The sequence below is a fragment of the Molossus molossus genome, unplaced genomic scaffold (genome assembly GCF_014108415.1).
Source record: "Molossus molossus isolate mMolMol1 unplaced genomic scaffold, mMolMol1.p scaffold_m16_p_11, whole genome shotgun sequence".
NCBI lineage: Eukaryota > Metazoa > Chordata > Mammalia > Chiroptera > Molossidae > Molossus > Molossus molossus.
In genome coordinates this window covers 8486050-8503727 of record NW_023425346.1, presented here as the reverse complement: position 1 = coordinate 8503727, position 17678 = coordinate 8486050, and the positions used below count along the sequence as shown (strand labels likewise).

The following is a 17678-nucleotide window of genomic DNA, read 5'->3' as shown; positions in this document are numbered from 1 at the left end:
TCAGCCCAGGTACTGAGAGGTCCGGGTTCAATTCCCGGTCAGGACACATGCCCAGTTTGCAGGCTCCATCCCCAGTAGGGGGCGTGCAGGAGGCAACCGATCAATGTTTCTCTCTCACATCAATGTTTCTATCTCTCTCTCCCTTCCTCTCTCTCTAAAAAATCAATAAGAACATATTTTAATCTGATTTACAGTCGCTATGAGGGTTCCGCTGGCTGGTGTGTGAGCGACTCCCAGTGTGTCTTCTACACCCGAAACCCAGCCGCCTAACATGGGCTCCGCTGGCCAAGACATCACCCTGAATCCTTCTAACAGGGTTTGCTGTCCGACTCCATGACAGATGTCCTGTTGACTCCTCAGTGGCTGCCCAAACCCCTGCTGTCAAGGGTCTGACAAGAGCTGGAGAGAAGGGGCTCAGGACCGAGCTCACAAAGGTGGGAGAGGAAGTCCTCCCTCTGCGTCAGGTCCCGGCAGCCAAGGGCAGGCCCTGCATCAGGTCCTGGCAGCCAAGGGCAGGCCCTCTGCGTCAGGTCCCGGCAGCCAAGGGCAGGCCCTCTGCATCAGGTCCCGGCAGCCAAGGGCAGGCCCCCCGCGTCAGGTCCTGGCAGCCAAGGGCGGGCGCTGTGGAGGGCTGAGGAGGACGCTGGGCCACTGCCTGGAGGGCCTGGAGCAGATGGTCAAGAGCTGGCATGATGTGCAGGTGTCCAAGCCCACGTGACAACTCCTGAGCGACTCCGAGAGTGGAATGAGAGAAGGACCCCGTTGGGCCTCTACAGGAAGACTCAGGAAACCCTCCCTCGGCGGACAGAAGACTTCAGCTGCCCTGTCCACGTGGGCTCTGCCATCAGCAAGGAGCTTGGGGACATGAGGAATCCTGCCACTTCAAGTCACGGGAAGACCGAGTGGGGACCATACACTCAGGGTGGTGGGGAGAGTGGCGGTGACGACCTCGCCTCCCCGACTGGGAGTGGCGACGAGCCACACCCTTCTTGGCCCGTAGCAGCCTCAGGGCCCAGGAACAGAGGGGCCCACCCTCCTCATCAGGCTGCCAACTCTGCAATGGAGCCAGCCAGCCACGGGAGGGTGTTCGGAGAGTCATCCTCGTGTACACACGTGACTTAGAGCACGGTCTTGTACACAGATGCTTCGCACTGAGGTCGGTAGATGCAACAGATCACTGTGCCATCCTGCCCAGGGAAGTTTACCTCACGCCCAGGACATGTGCGAGCAGACCGCCCCTGCAAGGCAGGTGGGAGCTGGGTGTGGGTCAGCTGGACCTCAGCTGCCGCCTTTTCTCAAGAGCTACAAAGATCTCTTTCCCGTTTTGAAGATGCCACACGGCGGCAGCCTGTCCCCCGGGCCCAGGAGTTGAGACGTCTGGAGGGGCAGCTTGTGCCTTACCGGCTCTTGGCAGGCGCAGACCTTCCTGCGTGTGATCCGCGCCCCTGGGTGGGCGGCCGGCAGCTCAGTGCCTGCTCTGGAAGCCCCTGCTGTGCTCTAGACCTGAGTGTCTGCTGGTCACCTCAGACACCTGGGGGGCCGCGGTCCACGCTCGCGTTCGCGCTCCAGAGTTCGACTCTCCGACGGGGTGTATGCAGGCTAGTACCTGATCTGCCTTTTCCATAAAGTAAACAACAGGTAATTTGTCAATGAAGCACTCCTGTGGGGGGAAATACAAAAATTAATTCATTAAATAAATAACCCTAAGGAAAAGGAAATTCCTAGGAGTAAATGGCCAAAGTCTATGAAAAAAAACTACAAAACACCTCTGAAAGGCACAAAAGTCAACTTAAACATAAAGATAAAAGTGTGTGAAATGTAGACTAAGGAAAACTCTACAAGACAAACAACACTGCGTCTTCAACAAGTGTATTACAGTACAGTTAAAAGTGGTGGGGTAGCCCTGGCCGGTTTGGCTCAGTGGTTAGAGCGTCGGCCTGCGGTCCTGAGAGACCCGGGTTCGGTTCCCGCTAAGGGCACGTACCTCAGCTGCAGTTTGTCCCCGGCCCTGGTTGGGTCGTGCAGGTGGCAGCCACTCGATGTGTCCCTTTCACATCGATGTCTCTCTCTCTCTCTCTCCCTCCCACTCTATCTGAACAAAGAATGGAAATAAAGTCCTTGGGTGAGGATAAAAAAAAGAAGTGGTGGGTAAACTACACTTTGAAGGAGACCTACAGAAACCACCACCACGCACACACTTACTCGGATTCCAATTCAAGTGATCATTTACAAACTAAGAGGACATGCAAACACCAGGCATCCGTGGATTTGTTGTGATAATAATAGTGTGGTTTGCTAAAGGAGTCCTTATTTTGTAGAAGTACATACTGAAATACAGCTGAAATCATGCAAAGATGAGATTTCCTTCCAACAGTCGAGGGCATTGTGGGAAGTGAGGAGAGATCTCAGATGGGCTATATATTGGTAATTATGGAAACTGGGTGATAGGTCAGCTGGATTTATTTGACTTTTCTTACTACTTTGGTATGTATTTGAAAATGTCCATGAGAAAAGTGTTTAAAATAATAAAAGTGGGGCCTAGTCGGTGTGGCTCAGTGGTTGAACATCAACCCATGCACCAAGAGGTCACCGGTTCAATCCCGGTCAGGACAAGTGCCCAGGTTGAGGGCCTCCCCCGTGGGGGTCATGCAGGAGGTGGCCAATCCATGTTCTCTCTCATCGATGTTTCTATCCTCTCCCTCTCCCTTCCTCTCTCTAAAAAATCAATAAAGAAAAAAAATTTTTTTTAATAATAATAATAAAAGTGGGGCCTACTGTGTAACTGATAGGCCCACCAGTGGGTGCGTCCTCTGTCTCAGCACAGAACTGGTCCCTGAGGACTGCTGCCGCCACCACCTCTGCTTTGCTGGTGCCATCAGCGGAACTCGCTCTGCCCCCTCCAGTTCTGCACTGAGCTCGGCTGCGGCTGCCGTCCCACCAGGGACAGCTTCAGGCCTCTGCCTCCCTGCAGCAGGGCCTATTCGACTGTAGGGCAGGGGTCAGCGGGCAGGGTCGGCCTCCTGGGTGCCAGCAGCATCGCAGCCCTAACTTGGTATTTTTGCAGCATCTCCGTTAGAGCGTGGAGCCGTTACCCGCTACCCTGTCCCCATGGTTCCGTCCTAAGTCTACAGGGAAATACACAGTTTAGGCCTGCCACTGGTCCTTGTGTTGATTTATTTCCAGTCGTTTTGGTTGTCTGACACTCACCCCTCACGGATTTCTCAGGCAGGGCTTATAGTCCCTAAGTTCTTACAAATGTATAACAGTTTGTGGTCTTTAGACTTGAAGGTCAGTTTGGCAAGAAATAAAATCCTTAGCTCACATGATCTTTCCATCAATATCTTTTCTTAAAATTTTATTTTATTGATTTGTTTTAGAGATAGGAAGGGAGAAAGAGAGAGGGAGAGAGAGAAGGGGGAAGAGAAACATGGATGTAGAAAGGGAAACATCAATCAGTTGCCTCCCATACACGCACCGACAGGTTATCAAACCCACAACCTGGGCATGTGCGCTGACGAGGAATCAAACCCACCACCTTTTGGTGCACGGGACAATACTCCAACCACGGAGCCACGCCAGCCGGGGCCCCATCAGTATCTCAAATATGCTTATCTCCTGTGTCTTCTGATAAAAACCTCTGACAGCCCTGGCCGGTTTGGCTCAGCGGTTGGCGCGTCGGCCTGCAGTACAGAGAGACCCGGGTTCGGTTCCCGCTAAGGGCACGTACCTCGGTTGCAGTTTGTCCCCGGCCCTGGTTGGTCGTGCGGGTGGCAGCCACTTGATGTGTCCCTTTCACATCGATGTTTCTCTCTCTCTCTGTTCCTCTCTCTCCCTCCCACTCTACCTGAACAAAAAATGGAAAAATGTCCTCGGGTGAGGATAAAAAAATAAATAAATAAATAAATAAATAAATAAATAAATAAATAAATAAATAAATAAATAAAAAATAAAAACCTCTGACAGAATGTCTGAGGCTGTCTTGGTTTCCTTTCCCCAGCAAGGTGCCGTCCAACAGAACTCTGTACATGGAGCCAGTGTCTGCGACCTGCCGTCCGTCCCCGCAGCCACACGGTTGCTGAGCACTTCAACTATGAGAGGAATGACATTTTTTATTTTTTTCCATTTTACTTTAAATATCTGCATGTGTCTAGTGACCAGCATGTTGGACCGTGCAACCTTCAACTGACTTGATTTTTTTCCTGGACACCCAAGACTTCTTCTTTATAATCCAGCTATTTCACCAGAAGTCTCAAGGGCGGCTTTCGGGATCAATTTTCCGAGGTATGTAGTGCCGACTTTCAATATTGGTTTCAAGTCCTTTTGTTACAGAAAACTTTTCTTGAATAATAAATTTTAGTATCAATTCTGTCCCTTTGCTTTGCTTTTCTTCCTCAGACATTACTCTCTTACATATATGAGATCTTCTTTGTGTGTTTTCTGTATTCATCACTGTGTCTCAAATTCTTTCTTTTAATTTTTCTTTGTTTCCTTTTTACGTTTAAAGACTACCAGGGCTATGTTCAAAAAGATTCAGGAATCAGTTCAAATTAGAGCCCACTAGCCAAAAATGGGACAATTTGAGCATGAAGTTACCTCCCATCCAAAACCATATGGTGGTGAATTCTTTCCAGACTGAAATACAGGGGATCCATGTGCTGGGCAGCCTGGAAGAAGGATAAAATCACTGAATTCTTAAGTGTGTTCCCTCCGGTGGCTGCTAAACGCCACCTCCAATCCAGCCTGGCTGGCGTGGAGCCTGGGCAGGAAGCAGGCCTCGCCCTCTGGAGAGGGAAGGAGGGTCTCCGTGAGGACAGAGGGTCGAGGACACATCTTTCACCTGGGCAGTCACTTTTAAAGGGAAGGAAGGTCTTCAAGAGTAGGTACTGCTTCTTATCCAACTTTTTACATGCTGATTTTATACAGAGTATGGTATTTGGTAGCTGCTACATAAAGACTTATTAAATTAAACTCAACTTGAAGGGCAGAATCATATATTTACTCCCATTCAATTGAGTCTTGTTCAATCTGGTTCTTCATCACTGCCCGCTGAGATTTGACTGAATCCATGTTAGGTTCCCAGTGTCAACCAGCTTTGTGACACACAGAGTCACGAGCGAGCAGATGAGCACCTCACCACGGTCATGAAATACAGTGGGCAGGAACACACAGCCCGCAGATGTGTCCTCAAGCCGTCAGTCCGTCCTGCCTGCACGAGGCTGGCTCAGTTATGTCTCCGCCAAATGTCAAGTCTCAGAGTCCACAGCCCACGCGTGCTGAGCACCGACTACGCCGAGCGCTTCATATCGGCTCGGCCCGCCTCAGAATACCCCATGGCCTGGAAGTAGCTGTCTAGGAACACAGCGGTGTCTGAAATCAGACGACCGAGGCTCAGCCCCCAGTGAGACCATTACCAGGCCCGGTGACCAGGAGCAAGCGCCTCTCGGTTCCCAGGTTCCCCCGCGATGGAAGGAGAGGTCGGCGGCACTGACCTCGCGGGGTTGCCGTGAGACAGGTTGCACCTATTCCACGCAGTGTGCTCCCCACAGGCCCCGGCAGGCGGTGGTGCTGAGCGGCAGTGGTCTCCTCCTCGCCCTGCAGGCGGAGGAAGTGGAGGGCCACCCAACCCGAGCAGCTTTCCAAGAACACTCAGCCAGACAGCGGCAACCTCGTGCACCCGCCGGTCTCTCTCTCCATCCAGTCCACACGGGGCCACGCGTGATCTCACCACAGGGCCTCGTGCGGCTCAGCTATGCTTCGTCCTTTGCATTTCCTTATTCACCAAGATGTCAAGCTCAGCCTGGGAAAGACAAGGAAATGAAGGTGTCGGAGACTTTCCATCTTGGCTACTCATCTTCTCTTCGTCCGCGTTGGCCTGGGCGTGAGAGCAGAAGAACGAGCAGGACCGAGATGGGCTCATTAATCAGAAGAAGTGAGCAGAACGAATAAGTGGGTGAGTGAGTGAGTGAAGAATGAATGGACAATTAGGCTGGACATTGCAAAATAGTCCGTAGTCCAAGTCCATGGTGCTAGTGACTGAGCTGTGGCATAGTGACCCTGTCATTGCTGTGGACACTGCAGGGAGGTCCTCTTCTGCCCTTCGGGAAGCTCGGCTGCTGTGACACAGGGGACCTTTCCAATGTCAGAGGCAATAACCAACCAGGAAACATGTTCGAAACCCAAGCAGTAACCATCTCTGCCGTGTGCACGTGCCGGGAAGGAAAACGCTGGCCCGGGCACCCTGGCTGCAAATCCCAGGCTGCACCAGCTCTACCCAGGCGCCTGCCGCGGCCCCTGTGGAGGCTCCGGCCTTGCTGTGCACTGAGACTTACAGGGATCGCTCCGATCCCACCTGCTGCCTAGAACTAGCAGTGCTGAAAGATTCGAGTCCTCACCCTTGAACCTGATGTGCCAGACAGAAAATAATTTACCTACTGCTGCTGGAGAAATTCAGAACACCAAGCTCTTTCATCTGCAGATGGTTGCCTTTTGCCCACATCAGGGGGTGGAAATCAGAGATAGGGAAAATCATCTGTCTCAAATAACTCAGCTCCCATGGGGGAGTCCCAGCCCCTCCTCTCCCACACCGCCCCTGCCCACCCCTCACCCTCTACAAGGCCTTCTACCTGTGGGTGCCCCCAGGCACCACATGGCTTGACAACGTCCGGCTCAGCCAGGCATCTCTCCCTCCACTCCGCTTCCTTCCCTAAAGATTTAGTTCATATTTTGTTTACTTTTGTGGTTGTTTAAAAATGTCCGTTAAAAACTATTTTTAATCCAAACAATACTGCTTCCAGGAAGCCTTCCTTGACTCCTCTAGCCCGTCCCAGTGTCTCGCCCCTCCTCTGGGTTTCCGTAACACCAGAGTTCGTCTCTACAAAGACAGCGCGAAGCCGTGGTCAAGAGCCCGGATTTGGGCATCAGACGCACCTGCGTTCCAACCGTAACTCCGTGCACTGGCTACGTGACCGTGGGCAGGTCCCTAAATCCAAATTCCACTTTCATAAAATCAGGTTTAGAATAACACCTACCTCCTGAAAGTTTTGTAGAAATTAAATGAGGTACTTGGTGGGATTACACCAGGTGGGAGGCAGCACCCTGCCCACGGCGGGCATCCAGTGTGGAAAGACCATTTGCCCGCCTGGGACGATGGGTACCATGCAAAGGCAAACGTGCGTGCTGGGGGACAACAGAAACCCGACTTCGGCTGCTGGGGTTCAGAATCTACAGGGAGAACAAGGTGGGCAGGAGCCAAGGGAGTCTGGGAGCAAAAAGCGTCACCAAGTCACCCCCAGGAGAGAGTCCGCTCCCAGTGGCTGGACCCAGGACCACGGCTGCCACCTGTGAACACGGCCCTGTGGAAAGCAGCTCAGCTCTCCCTTTGCGTGATGTCCCCACTGAAGATTCTGAGCCCTCGGTGGAAGTGTCCTTTGGCCGAGCCTGGGTCCATTTCCCCAGGAACTGGGTGAGCAAACATCCTTCCCTTTGAGCTCCCACAGTGGCTGGCTTGTCCCCTGTGGGCACTCTCACATAGAGGTGGAGTGTCCTGGGAAGTCCCCTCCCCAGTAACAAACACCCGCTGCAGTGCTTAAGAGCCAGCGAGAGCCCGGCCGCGCTCAGTGGATTGAGGGCCTAGGGGAGGGCCCGCATGAGAGGAAGAGCCCAGAGGGCTTCGTGGAAGAGGCGTGTCCTGGCCTTGGCCTTCATGCACAGAGAGGACGGGACCCACGACATGTGGCCTGACCTGGCCAGCGGCCTTGCAGGAGCTCCGCCGGGAGTCCCAGCACCTGTGTCGCTGCACTGACATCTCAGCTCCCAGGGCCACTGGGCCGAGAGCTAGGCACGCACACCCTCCAACCCTCCAACCCCCCAATCTTGCAGGCTTCACCGGCTCCACTTTACAGATGAGGAAACTGATGCAGACATGCCTCGTGCCGGGGAGCCAGAGTGGGGACCAGGCCAGTCGACCGTGACCCCACACTCCTTGCCCTGTGCCCACAGGACTGGAGACCAGGACACTGCATTTCAGCCCTGCTGGGTGGTTTTCCCAGGAATGTCATACCCTTCCTGCCAGCCTGTGGGTCAGCAAGGGCCCCGCAGGGTCTCCCCTTGAGCAGCTGAGGAACCTGAGGCCAAGGTCAGCCAGCTCTCAAGGACTGGAGTCGGCCCGGGCCAGGGCCAGCTCTCCGCCCTGATCCAGCCAGTAGCTGCCCTCGTCCCTGTGACTGCTGTGGGTGGAGCCACCTGGGGACCGGACCCCACTGCTGTGTCCCCGCACATGCTGCAGGCCCACACCCGCCTTCCCTGCACAGGGGTGGGAAGCCAGAGGGAACGGCTGACTAGGAGAACAATGGGCATTGCTTGCTCTGGCAACGGTGCCTGGCAGGCCGGGAGGCGGTTTGGTCTGGGGTTTGGGGTGGGTGTGACTTGGAGCCCAAGGCCTGTTACTCATCATCTTTCTCCACCTGGGCCCTGCGCTGCCCGAGGCCCAGGGGAACAGCCCCACCGCCCAGGACAAGTGCCGGCCTGCGGCCCCCTCCTGGGAGTGACCAGCGTTATGCCCTGGCTAAGGGCTGGGCTGGCCTGACACACCTCTGAAGACTGAGACAGGGACCTGGACCCTTGGCTGGAGGTGAGGGTCAGGGGGTACCTGCTTTACACTGAGGCGCACACACCTGAGAACTTTTTAGAGTTCTTTGTTCGTGCTCCATTTTATGGTCACCTGCACGCCCCTCCAAATTCTAACACCCACACGCACACGCACACGCATGGAGTCTACATATACATATAGGGCAGGCCACCTCCTGCTCCTCACCGCACAGTCACCTCAGTGGTCTGGGAGTCAGGTGACCTCGCTCAGGCCTTGGTTCAGCCACCTTTGCCTGGCCTTGCACATCCCCCTCTGTGGCTCAGTCCTCGCTGTGAGAGGAGCCGGCAGCATCCGCCACTCTGCACCCCGTCAGACCCTCTGGTCCGCATCTGCTCCTGCTCCAGCCACCTCTGCACCTCTGTGGGAAAGGCTGTGTTCTCGCCCGCCCAGCGTACCTGGTCTGGGGCCACGCGGGCCAACCTGGGAGGGTGGAAGTCGGGAGCACAGGGTGGCCTCCCCCTCCAGGCTGAGCTTGGATGACGCTCAGAGCTGGGCCCAGGGTCTGTCCTCAGTCTCACCCTGACCTCAGTTCTCTGCCCCGTCCTGTTTCGCTCCCCTTCCATCGCTCCGTCACCAGGGCCACTGTCCCTAAAAAGGCCTCAGGCTCTGCTTGGATGAACCCAGGTCAAGACAGTGGATGTGAGAACACCTCAGGCCTCTCTTCTGTGACACAGGAAAGGGATTCTTCCTTCCTCCCTCCCTCCCTCCCTTCCTTTCCTCCTCCTCCTCCTCCTCCTCCTCCTCCTCCTTTCTCTCTCTCTCTCTCTCTCTCTCTTTTCTTTTGTTAATCCTCATCAGAGGATATTTTTCCATTGATTTGCAGAAAGTGTGGAAGAGAGGGAGGGAGGGAGAGAGAGAGAAAAACATCAATGGGAGAGAGACACATCGATTTGTTGCCTTCTGCATGACCCCAACCAGGGCTGGGGATCGCACCCGAAACCCGGGTACGTGCCCTTGATTAGAACAGAATCCCTTTGGTAACCCTGAGCCTCTCTGACCAGGGAAGAAAGGGATTCTTTTAAGAAACAGTGCCAAGGTGTATGTCTGGCTCATCTCACACCTGGTTTGCATCCCTGCCTCGTCCACTCGCTGGGTCACTGGTTGTGCCGACCCATTCTTCCTTCCTCTGTAAAGTGGGCTGAAGCCTTGGGAACTTCTCTGAGAATAAAATGCAACAATGCATATGCTATACCCTGCACAGGGCCTGGTGTCCAGTCGGTGCTCAGGCACCAAACACAGGTCAACAAAACAGCCCAGGCTCAAGCAGAGCGCAGAGCGGTGGCTGGGAGCTGTCCCTCAGGAGGCCCTGCCTCGTGGCCACCATCAGAGGAACCCACGTCCCCCAGAGTCCCACGCGCACTCCCACTTGTCCCCTCCCCCACCAGCCCCAGGCCCCAGCGCGCAGCCTGCTGCACACCCTGGGACCGAGCTCCTCAACGGGGCCAAGATTCCTCAGGCGCCAAGATCAACAAACTTCGGGTTTCCTGGTTGAGGTCACGCATGTACAACGTGTTCCCTCTTTCCAAAGGAGGGGAGAGCCCAGAACCCAGCCCTCAGGCCTCTCTCGTCACCCGCGCCCTGGGTTTCCCTCGGCTGCCTCGGACATCCGCCTGAGCAAGGGAGCGGAGCGGAGGCCTTTCCAATGCCGCCGCGTGAGGGGCTCCAGAGAGAACTGCCTCCCCAGCGCCTCCCCAGCACCCCACCCAGCATCCAGTGCTGGGGTCACATGGCCCTGGGACTTGGCTCGGACAGGGCGTCTGACCGCAGCCCCGTTCCTCTGAGATGCTCTGCAGGTCAGGCAGGGCTGGGAGGGTGCCGGGCTGGCGGACGAGGAGAAGCAGGGAGTGCCGGCCTCTCACAGGAGGCAGGTGTGCCCGGCCAGGTTGTCATGCACCAGCCCAGCTCCTGCCTGCAGCTGCGGCTTCGCCCAGCACGACCCTCTAGAGCCATTGACCACGAGGTGCCTGAGTCCGCTACAGTCCTGCTCAGCCTGCGCATCTGGCCCCCAGCCCTTCTGGCTCTCCCCCTCACCGCTCAGCACTCTGAGGACCACACGCCCTCGGGGGCTTTGGGGTGGAGCCTCTATTTACCGCATCCACAGGAGCCCCCTCCTCCTCCCAGGAGTACCAAGGCCCAAGCCCTCCCATCCTTCTAGGTCTCCAGGGTGGTGGTTTCAGGACATAACTTACATCAGGTCCTGTGCCCACTCCGCAGTCGGCCCCAAAGGCTGTCCCATCTCTCTTGCCATGGGCCCCTGCACATCCCAGTTCTTCTCACTGGGAAGCTCCTCTCTTCTTCCTTGACAGATGATCACCTGCTCGTCTTTCAGGACTCAGACTCCATCCTCAGGAAACCTCCTGGCTCCCTCCACGCTGGGCTGGTGTCTTCCTCTGACCCCACGAACTTGGGCTCCTCCCATCAGCTGTTCATGCTCTGATTCTACCCATCGGTTGGGTTCTTTGAAGATAGTCTCATTGTCTCCTTCATCTCCTGTAGGCTCAGCAAAGTCCCACCGCACAGTAGACATGAAAAAATATTTATCAGATGCCCTGGCTGGTTTGGCCCAGCAATTAGAACACTGGTCCGCAGACAGAAGGGTCACAGGTTCAATTCCTGGTCAGGAGCACAGACCTGGGTCATGGGTCCAATCTCTGGCCCTGGTCAGGGTCGGGCAGGAGACAGCCCGTCGATGTATGACTCTCACATCAATGTTTCTCTCTCTCTCTATCCCACTTCCTCCCTTCCTCCCTTCCACGTTATCCAAACAATAAATGGAACAATAACCTCAGGTGAGGATTAACAACAACAACAACAAATATATATACACACACACAAACACACATTTATCAGATGGATGGATGAATGGATGAAAGGGGAAACGGTTGGGTAAATGGATGGATGAAGGATGGATACCTATAAGCAGCCAAAAAAATCCCAAGTTTGCTAACAACCTCCACAATAAATTAAAACTTTAAAAATAATTAGATAAAATGTAATTGAAGAGTTCCCGCCGGAGGGAGAACGTCCCTGGGAAACTGACTCTGTCCCTTCATGCAGTCAGCACTGCCTGCAAGCCCCCTGTGGGCCCACAGAGGCGCAGCCAGCGGAAGGCCAGGGCCCGGCCCACAGGAAGGGGTGCAATCACAGAACAGACCCGACAGCGACCACTGAGCAGGTGCAGCGGTGCCAAGGGGAGGGGGAGGGACAGGTCGGAGGGGTCAGAGGGTATCACCTTGGAGTTGCTCTGTCCTGTGAAACTGACTCCAAGCTCCACATGCCATGAGATGGGCAGAAACGTGACCCACGACTTGGGGCTGACCCTCCAGCCCTGGCTGCAGTATTAACCTGAATGGAAACCTAACCTGGGCCAGGAAGCTGAGTCGGACCCTGACCTGAACCCAGGCCCGAGCCTTCACCAGGTCAGATCTGAGCCCTCTGTCTTCCCCCGCATGGAGGGCCCGAGAAACCCTTGTATGACAACCAAACAGAACTGAGACCCTGAGAGAAGGTTGGCAAAGGCGACGCAGGTGCAAAGGGCAGCCCCAGGCAGAAAATCCAGGTGCAGCCCCAGGCCTGGGCCAGACTCAGGATCGGGAGACACATCCCTTCGCGCCTCCGAAGTAGGCGAGGGTCCCCCAGGGCACCCAGGTCAGTTAACGTGTCCGGGAGCAGGGGACAGCTGCACCCAGTCCTCCAGGCGCCTCCTCCAGTCTTGAAAGCCTCACTGTGCACCCTCCCCAGCCCCCGGCCCACGTGCGCACAGGAAGGCCCCCTGCGAGGGCCGGGCCTGCGCCGAGCCGGCTCCAGCGGGGGAGGCAGGGTGCACCCCGCGTGCAGCAGCAGGTGCTGCGCAGCTGTGGCTCCCAGGCTCACGGGTCAGTGCCCCGCAGTCCCAGGGTTCCGAAACCTGACTTCCGAGCCTGCTGCAGCTGCGGCTCCCAGTGAACTCACGGTGGAAGCCTTCAGGCTGCTCTGAGCCCTGCTGGGGCAGGACGGAAACCACTCGGTGCCTGTGGTTGACACCAGCTCCCCCAGCAGACCTCCATCAGCAAACCAGCAACCGCCGGGAGCTGCTCAGAGAGCAGTAGCGTGGGACAGACCTCTGGTAAATCGGCAGTGCTGCCACTGGGTTCAGAATTCTGAACATGCATTGACTGAAAGCTCCCTTCCCGGGAGCACTGGGCCTGGGCAGGCCACTGTTCTCCGCGGTGACACTCCCCTTCTGAGTGCTGGGACGGGAGCATTCCTTCTGGAGATGCTGTCCCAGGGGAAAACACTGGTTCGTACCCTTCGAGAGCCCTTTCCCTCAGGTTCATTGACTCGTGGTGACAAGGCGGCTGCTACCCCCAAGGCCTCACACTGACATTCCAGTCAGAGAAAGGGGAAGGGCACAGGGGCCACAGGGCTTCTTCTTGGAAAACTTCGCCCTTCCCTAGGGACTTTTGCCTACGTGCAGGCATCCAGAACCCGGCCTAGGTGTGCTCCTGGTGGCAAGGGACAGTGAACAACTGAGAGATTTCATTTGTGGGCCTCTGTCGTAGAGAAAGGCATGGAGAAGTGGCGGTGGGTAGAGGCCAGCCAGCGGCCACAAGGTCCGCCATGGCCGACTCGGGCTCTGCTGGGGAGCCTCCCCACGGATGGTATATATTTCACCCCTCTCCTCGCCAGGTCTCTCCAGTCACTGCCCCGCCCTCTCTGAGCCCTCTCCAGGGCTCTCCAGTCACAGCCCCGCCCTCTCTGAGCCCTCCAGAGCCCTCCAGTCACAGCCCCGCCCTCTCTGTGCCGTCTCCAGAGCCCTCCAGTCACAGCCCCGCCCTCTCTGTGCCGTCTCCAGAGCCCTCCAGTCACAGCCCCGCCCTCTCTGAGCCCTCTCCATGGCTCTCCAGTCACAGCCCCGCCCTCTCTGAGCCCTCTCCATGGCTCTCCAGTCACAGCCCCGCCCTCTCTGAGCCCTCTCCAGGGCTCTCCAGTCACAGCCCCGCCCTCTCTGAGCCCTCTCCAGGGCTCTCCAGTCACAGCCCCGCCCTCTCTGAGCCCTCTCCAGGGCTCTCCAGTCACTGCCCCGCCCTCTCTGAGCCCTCTCCAGGGCTCTCCAGTCACAGCCCCGCCCTCTCTGAGCCCTCTCCAGAGCCCTCCAGTCACAGCCCCGCCCTCTCTGTGCCGTCTCCAGAGCCCTCCAGTCACAGCCCCGCCCTCTCTGAGCCCTCTCCATGGCTCTCCAGTCACAGCCCCGCCCTCTCTGAGCCCTCTCCAGGGCTCTCCAGTCACAGCCCCGCCCTCTCTGAGCCCCCTCCAGGGCTCTCCAGTCACAGCCCCGCCCTCTCTGAGCCCTCTCCAGAGCTCTCCAGTCACAGCCCCACCCTCTCTGAGCCCTCTCCAGGGCTCTCCAGTCACAGCCCCGCCCTCTCTGAGCCCTCTCCATGGCTCTCCAGTCACAGCCCCGCCCTCTCTGAGCCGTCTCCAGAGATCTCCAGGGACAGCTGCTCTGGTCCGAACGCCAGCTTCTGGGCTCAGTCTGCAATGGGCCTGCTCCACCCTGCCTGGGCACATGTTCCCAACCCTCTCTACCCACCCAGGCCCACCTCCTCCATGAAGCCTTGTGGAATGGCTCCCTTCCTTCTTCAAAGGCCTTCTCCAGGCCCCCCTCCCCACCCCCGCTTCACCCCTTCTCAACAGGTAAACAGCCCGTGGGCCTCCACAGCCCTGAGTCCCTTTCACAGGACTCCCTGGGCCCTGGGAGCTACAGGCAGAACTCAAGGCCCACGACTGTCCCTCCCCACATGTCACCTGCACCGCAGCTGGTGTTACATTTTTTTTTCCTTTATTGATTTTAGAGAGAAGGGAAGTGAGAGAGAGAGAGATAGAAACACCGATGAGAGAGAACATCGACTGGCTGCCTCCTGCACGCCCCCCACTGGGGATCCGGCCCACAACCTGGGCATGTGCCCTGACCAGGAATCGAACCTCTGACCTCTTGGTGCACGGGTCGACAGTCAACCACTGAGCCACACCGGCCGGACAGCTGGTGTTACTTTCAACCTCTCCTTTGGCACAGACTGAGCCCCCGGGGCCTGTCCCCATGCAGACCCTGTCCCCACCGCAGGGTGATGTCTAAAAGTCAGCCCGTCTTTAAAATTTCTCTTCTCCCTCTGGTCCCCAGGAGACCCCACCTATGACGCCACAGTGCAGGGCCAGCCGTCCCTCAGCCTGGATGACCACAGCTAGCCTCTGCTGGCAACCCCAAGAGCCCAGGAGCACTGCCCAAGGCCAGGGGTGTGCTCACTGTCCTTTCTTCCTCTCACCCTTCTTTCATCAGTGAGGAGAACAGCCTGCACAGGTGTCGACCCAGAGCGCGGCAGGTGTGGCGAAGCGTTCAAGGAAGCCACAGTGACGCGGCGACGCTGCCAGGAGGGAAGAGGGCCAGCGTCAGGGCGGGTACTGGGTCTCAGAAAACCTGGTTGGGGTATCTCCCCGTGATCAAGGGGGCTTAGTAAACCCTGCCCCTAGTCCCTCTCATAGCAGTTTGTCCCTCTGCCCTCATCACACCCCACAGAAACTCCTACTGCGTTTCCCTGACCAAAGAGTGACCTCCCAGGTCCAAAGGACAGCCTGTCTCCCACCTCTGTGCAGGAGCCATGATTCCTCTCCTCTTCCCAAGCAGATGTCTGACATCCTTGATCCAATGGCCTCTAACTCAGAATCTCAGAGTAAAGGAACAATTCCCCAAGTGTTTTCCATGGTGCACTGGTAGCCATGAGCTGCCAATGGGGAGAAATTAATTTGGGAAATGTTGGCTAAAACAAGGTGAAGGAGTCTCTTCACGCAGACCTTCTCAGAGCCTTTAATGAGCGGTAGTGTAGAGTAACCTGCAGCAGGTTCTCGGTGGTTAGCCTCTCTCTGACAGGAAGATATCGTGTGTGGCATTTTCCAAACTTATCTGGCCACCGATTGAGATTCTAAGTACAACTGTGAACTACAGTTTGGAGAACTCATTCAGTTGTTCCTCCAACAAATATGCCAGGCCCTTTGCTGGGCACTGGATGGGGCAGTGAACAGGGCACACGTGGCCCTGCTTTCATGGAGCTTACATTCTAGTGGGGACAGAACTAATGTTTCTTTCTTTCATTCATTTACTCACTTAGTACCTATAAGTCCTAACCCAGTGCCAGACCATGAAGACAGAAATGAATGAGCTGTGACCACTGCCCTCAGGAGTGTCATGATTAGCTGATCTAAGAGACTCTCTCCCTGGTGTCAAGTATAGGAGGCTTGGTTTTTGCAAAGGGAGCTTCAAGTTCCCTATTCCAGCCACTCCCATGTTCTCCCCCTGTCATTCCTGATTTAGCCTATTCTTCAACTATTCCTTGAGCTCCTCCTCCATGTGCTGAAGTCATCCCATGTCTGGGGATAGTGTGCAGAGCTCTGGTGTCTGGCCTTGGACCCAGCCACAGTGGGAAGGGCATATTCACCTACACCAGCCAGGTGACCGGGCAGTGCTTCCTACCGTGTCCTGACCCTCCAAGGCTCTGGGAAGTCCCTCATCCCCCTAAGTGGGATTTAGATGCCTGCCACCAAGATCCTGCTGCAGGCTGGGCTTCCTGAAGCAGCTCTGGGTCGGAATTAGATGCAGGACATTTATGAGGAAGCCTTTGGGGATCAGTATGGGGTGAAGGAGGGAGGAAAGTGGGATTGGGGAGAGGGAGAAGCTGGCCTGTGTCCCGTCTCCGTGGAGCCTCGGCCAATCCCACAGGCAGCTCGGGGGTGTCCTGCACCAAGGCAATGGCAGGAGAGGCTGGCAGGCCACCTTCCAGCAGCCAGGGCCTGAGCCCCCTCGGGCTTGATGCAGGGCCCGGGTGGCTCCTGCCAGCAGCCCCCACAAACCCTGGTGGTGAGGACCGGGTGAGAGAGCAGAGCACCAGCTTCGGAGCTGCCAAGCCTGAAGCCAGGCCCTAGCGCTCCATCCTGCAGCTGCACCCTGGGTATGGGCCCCTCCCAGAGCCTCAGCTTTGCCATCCCGCTGGCTTTGGGGAGGGTAACATGTCACAGTGCTGAGCAGAGGGTTTCCCTGAAGAAGGGCTGACCGAGCTGAGAGGTGATGGAAATGGGGGTAAGGTTGGCCCGAGTGGGCGGGAAAAGCTGCTCAGGCAGAGGAGGCGACCTGGGGTGTCTGCAGGGCGGGGAGGGGAGCATTTGGAGGTGAGGCTGCACGGTGGCGGGCCCGGGTCACAGGGGCTCGAGGGTCAGGCGAGGGAAGGCTGGCCTCACTCCAGGCCTGGGAAGGGACTGCGGGGTTTCTGCACCCTGCTTGAAGTGGTCCCACAGCTGGAGCTGCTCCGAGCAGCCCAGCTCACTAACCTTCACCACACCACCCCTTCGACAGCTGAGAAAACAGGCACGCGAAGAGCCCTGCACGTCCAAGGTCACAGAGAGCCAGCGGCTCCCAGGCTGTCGGGCTCCAGAGCACGCGCTCCTCACTGACCTCTACACCGTCACCTTTGGGTGGCCAGGGCCCCAGGGGAGCAGCCCAAGGCTGTGTCCGCTGACCACGGTGACTCTGCTCGGCCCTCGGGCAGGCACCTCCACAACGCCAGTCAGGCGGGGTGCTGCTGACCCGGCCCTCCAAGGCCTCAAAGGCGAAGTGTCTCCAGGGACAAGGCAGCTGATCCCACGCCCAGGGGTGGGCCGTGGCCCAGGGACGTGGTTTCGCTCAGTACATCCTAGAGCAGTGGTTCTCAACCTTCCTAACGCCGTGGCCCTTTAATACATTCCTCATGTGGTGACCCCCAACCATAAAATTATTTTCGCTGCTACTGCATAACTGTAATTTTGCTACTGTTATGAATTGCCTTCGGAAATATGTGTTTTCCAATGATCTTAGGCGACCCCTGTGAAAGGGGCGTTCGACCCCCAAACCGCTGTCCTAGAGCAATTTGCTGCACCTTCGAGCCTCCTGGAGCAGCCCAGACAGCAGGGGAGCCGGCCAGCAGGAGCGTGGCCAGGTGTCGGTTACGGGCAGAGGCCAGGCCCCAGC

The 17678-nt window shown here is 56.7% G+C and overlaps 1 pseudogene; it reads left to right on the top strand.

Moving 5' to 3' along the window:
• The first annotated feature begins 271 nt into the window (after positions 1 to 271).
• Positions 272 to 14872, top strand: LOC118625550 (annotated as a pseudogene).
• The last annotated feature ends 2806 nt before the right edge of the window (positions 14873 to 17678 follow it).